At 35.3% G+C, this 5,185-nt stretch overlaps 1 pseudogene across 1 annotated transcript; it reads right to left on the bottom strand.

The window, feature by feature from the left end:
• Nucleotides 1-4,780, bottom strand: LOC144558122 (putative disease resistance RPP13-like protein 1; annotated as a pseudogene). The gene is made up of 3 exons (XR_013512848.1): nt 1,686-4,780; nt 449-937; nt 1-366 (listed from the first exon to the last, which is right to left on the bottom strand). The product of XR_013512848.1 is annotated as a putative disease resistance RPP13-like protein 1 (transcript).
• Nucleotides 4,781-5,185: the final 405 nt, after the last annotated feature.

Here is a 5,185-nt window from a genome sequence, read left to right as displayed (position 1 = left end):
TTTTTTTGACAATTAACCAAAGTACATATTCTAGATCCATATTAAAACTATAAAATGAAATGAAAAAAAAATCATGGGTTAACACTCAAGATTCATCTAGTTGTCCAAAAGAAAAAATAGTTTCATACACTTCAACGAGCTAGGTTTATCACACCATGAGTTCGATAACCGTTTATTACAATAACACAATAAAACAAAACAAAAGTACAATTTAATATAGGCAGCAACAATTAATAGCAAAGAAAAATAGTTGGATACATCAAAAGAAAACTTCAAAGCGAATACACATTTGACAAAAGAAAAGAACTGACTGGAAAGGTATGGACCTTCTTCAATTTATAGTAGAGTATGACCGCATCTAAGAACCTACATGAGATATGGATAGAAGCAAATGGTTTAAGAACATTTAATTGAATATCTAAAAAGAAAAAAAATTATTTTACTGCACCTGAATAGTAGCATCATTGAGACCTAACTCCATTTTTCCTCCAATCAGACCATTCTTGGAAAAACATGCACTTCCATAAGACTTCTTTATTTTATTTTGCCAGGATACAGAAACACTAAAAGAAAACCAGGCTTCCAACGGCTCTCCAATCAAGCTCCAAGATTTTTTTTTTAGGACAAAACCAAAACAAACAAAATACTTACATGACTACAAATACATAATTAAGTTGCCATACAAAAACAAAACACAACACTCATTTTCTTGGGTACAGAAAAGCACCAACCAACAATTATACTTCTACATTCAAAACAAAACACCTTCTGTTTTTCTATTTTTCATTTTTTTTTTCAATTTTCTTCTTTTTATTATATTTAAAAAAAAAACATCAAATACAAAGCAAAAGATTGTACACGAGAGGCTACAGAAAACTCATCAATTATCTTTTTTCTTTCCTTTTATTTCTAGCACAATTGAAACTTCATGTTGAATCTGCAAGTAGTTGAATAAACGGTTGATTAATATATGTAGTAGCACCAAAATCACAATCAATCAAATCAAAAGAAATAGAACAACAAATTAACTTCATATTTTTAATCAACTGTGGTTTTTCGAAAAAATGTCTTAATTCTGTCATAATTTGATATATAATTTGGAGACATAATTAATTAATGATTCATAAATCACTTTACATTAAGTTGTGTTCTACATGACTTAATTGTTGTCATTTAGAACTTGGCAAGCATAATCAAAATACATTAATAAGATGCACCGCATATAATTGTTATGACAGCCTAATTTTTTTTATCCTTTATAATAAAAGATGGAAAAGTACCTCTATTAAATATATATCCTGTAATTGTTTTCTAAGACATGACTAATAATATTTGCTCCAACGGTGATCAAGGATTCAAAATCATCGATTCACCTGTGTAATCATTGGTCCCAATTGACATATATATTAATGTTTATTGACGTTTTACTAGGTTCTATTTCTCTACCTATTTTTATTGCTTCTTTATATGAGGTCAATTGAATTCATATATTTACTTTCTAACGAAATCTCAAAAAAAAAAAAAAAAAAACTTTCTTATATGAGGTCAATTGAACAAATTTTTGACTCCAGAATATGAAACTAAGATTCGTGAGCGGAAGCATTTGATAGGATCGATTGTAAATAACATTAATTATGCAAAAGCTGCAAAAACAAAATTCTTTGGCTTGTGCAAATAGAAATTACCTTTTTATTACCATATCTCCTTGTCAGGAATGTGGGAAATCTTGTGCCAATTTGGATGATTTGGATCCTTGCAACTCCTTGTGAACTCTTTGTCGCAGAAACTAATTTTAATCCATTGGACTGATGGCGACACATCTGGGAGAGAACTTAAATTTGTACACATACAGATCTCCAAATCTATGAGAGAATGAAGGCACATCAGATTGGGTAACGAGCGCATTTTACAATTCCAAAAGGTAATTTGTGTAAGGGAAGAGAGAGAACGAAACATCTCTATTTCTTCTTGAGAAAAGTATTCTTGCTGTGCACCATAAAGTTTTAGAGAAACCAGAGATGAAAACCCATCTCTTGAGACAAGTTGTTCAAGTAGTGAAAATCTATTGATGCTGAGTTCTTTCAACTGGGGTAGCTTATCAGCATCTGAATAGCATTTGAGCTTATCACACCCATACAACACCTCTAAACGTTCAAGATTGGTCAACTCATTTAAGCCCCTTAGTGAAGCAAGGTTTGGGCAACAACTAATTTTTAGTTGAGTTAGATTCAAGGGAAGAGGTATCCAACTCTTGAGCCTACGAAGTTTACTGATGGTAAGAGATAGAAGATCCGATAGTTCATTTATTCTGGGTAGGGCTTCCAACCCATCACATTGTGAAAGTTCAAGATGCTGGAGATGAATAATGCTATCATTATTTTCTAAAATCCAACTGGGGAACCTCTTACCACTATAATTTTCAATAGCCAACTCTTTTATTTGGGGTGGTGGACAAAGGCCATCTAGAATTTCAACATCATTGTCTCTCCGGACATCTCCCTTGTCAAAATTGGAATCCCACTCAAAAATTAATTTACGAAGGCCTTTTTTGTCAGATAACTTGGCTCGATCTGCCTGTTCCTTACTTTTGACGTTATTTAGACCAGAGATAGATAACGATCCATAAAGGTTTTTGAGATGCTCCAACTGTTTTAGCTCAAACCCCCTTTCCATTCTAACATTAAACCTTTTAAGCTCCTGAAGTGATATTAGTCTCCCAACATTAGGAACCGGGTTCTTACTTGGAATAGATAAGAAACGTAATTGGTAGCAGAGTAATACAGAATGTGCATCTAATTTACTGCCTCCAATATTGAGGTAGCGTAGGTTTCTTAACAACACCACAGACTTACGAACTTTTTTAACATCACCAAACAATTTCCCTTCTATTTCCACTACAAATAATTTCCTTAACTTCTTAAAAAGAGCATCAAGGTCCCCTTCTTCAAAATTGATTTTATAAAATGATCTGGTAGCAATAATTGTACGTAGATCTTTGAGTTTGCATATTTTCTCCGCATGCCTCTTAAGCATATAATTTTCAAGATAAATGTGGCGAGTATGGGCAGGGATTTCCTTCATCTCACCTCTTTCAATTATACAATAATATTCACCTTCAGAAACATCTTTGGCTAGATCATGGATTAGGTCATGCATAGAGTAATATTTGCTACCCCATTTTTCAACAACTTGAAAGAAAGAGCTAGAAACTAACTCCAAAATATACCAATTACTAATATCCTTCATATGTTCATTAGTATTATCGGTTTCTATGAAGCCCTCTGCAATCCATAAATTAACCAAATGATTGTGCTCAAATTTATGACCTTTAGGAAACAAGCTGCAAAATGCAAAGCATCGTTGCAATGGGGGAGGGAGGTGCTGATAACTCAAAAACAGAACTCCCATGGTATCATTTATCAAACTTCTATTTAGCATTGATTCCCAAAATGCTAGGTCTAGCGTTCTACGCAATTGAGCTGCCATAGTCTTTGCCGCTAATGGTGATCGGCATAATTTTGCTGCAATATTCTTTCCTATGGAAATTAACCTTCCCTTCATGTGATTGTCACTGATTTGTGCGTCACCTATTGCATTACTGATGAATAGTGACATGAATTGTTCATCATCAAGTTCCCGCAACGGGATTGAATTCATAGCGCCCAAAGCTTTCGCTGCCGCTTCAATCCGAGTAGTAACCAATATTTTGCTACCTCTCTTACCAGCTCTTAAAGGGACAAATAACTGCTCTAGTTCCTGTTCACTAACCCCTTTATCACACCAAACATCATCCAACACCAAAAAATACCGTTCTCCCCTTAATTTCTCTTGAAGTGCAGATTGTAGCCCTTCAAGACTACCAAAATTGGGACATTTTTCTTTAAAAGCGGACTCTCAAATATTTCTCAAAATGGTATCAACACTAAACTTTTGAGAGACATGAGCCCACATGACATGGTCGAAGTACTTAACTTCTTTCTCATAGTCACAAACATACTGTGCTAAGGTTGTTTTTCCCAACCCACCCATGCCCCATATTCCAATAACAGAGTAACACTTAGCATGACTAGATGACTCCAGGATATCCTCCCGGAACAATTTTACAATGTAATCCCTGTCCTTTTCACGACCAATAACCGTGGAACCTGGAATAGAAATGGTTTTCCTATACTGTTCATTAGAGCTCTGAGTTAAAGTATTGCCACTACTGCTTGGTAGGTTCAGCAGGCGAACAAAGTCCATTCCTTCATTAACAATTTTTTCCAAATTCTCAAGGCTTTTAATGAGATATTTCTTCTCAGATGAAAATTTTGGGAGCTTGCCAATAAATTTCTTAAAGTTACATTTAGAAGTAGAAGGGAAGTGGGAATTGACCTCCTTTTCAAGGCACTTATACTCGATGAAACCGAGGACATGCTCAGCCTCATAGAAAGCAGACTTGAGCTTTTGAAGCCACTTCTGGAGAATCTGCCGGTGGGTGCTCTGCTGTGCAGCATCTGTCAAGATGAGCAGCTTTGGGAGGAGCATGATCTCGAGCTTTTCCAATTTATCAAGGAGGATTCGCTTTTGAAACTGGAACTGTGGATATATGCCGAGTGCATCAAAGCATTTGTTCAAGAGACGGGTTAGAATAGGGGAGATCAACCAACTGGCGGCCGAGAACCCCCAGCTGATTGCGGAGGTGCTCAAGGGATCCACCATGGATTCTTCCCATGCAACGTACGCTAGAGAGAGAGAGAGAGAACCTTGGCAGCCTATACCAAGAGTTTCAAAAAAGAGAGAGACCACTTAGGAGCCACTATCAAGATTTTAAAAGAAAAACAAGAGAGAGAGAGAGAGAGAAACAGGGTCTAGTTAGGTAATGGCGCAGGTTTTAGGGGCTGAGGAACTTTTTTATTTACAAACTATATTAACAAAAGCTCATAATGACGGATTATGAGTGAATAATAGTACCATATATATTACACTAGCATTTGTATTCATAATTAATTAAATACATGCATATACCAAGCGAATTTTACAATTCAAAATAACGCCACAAACAGGGATTGACAAAATTTCAATATGGCGAAAAATCAAACCAAATAATGTATGGCTTGAGATAACACTAGCAGGAATCTTAATTATCCAACCAGTTGCCAAGGTTGATGAAAATACTTGTGGTTAGATGTTCTCCAAATATCTT

This window comes from Carex rostrata, chromosome 1 (genome assembly GCF_964058835.1).
Source record: "Carex rostrata chromosome 1, lpCarRost1.2, whole genome shotgun sequence".
Taxonomy (NCBI): Eukaryota; Viridiplantae; Streptophyta; class Magnoliopsida; order Poales; family Cyperaceae; genus Carex; species Carex rostrata.
This window is presented reverse-complemented; position numbering and strand designations above follow the sequence as displayed.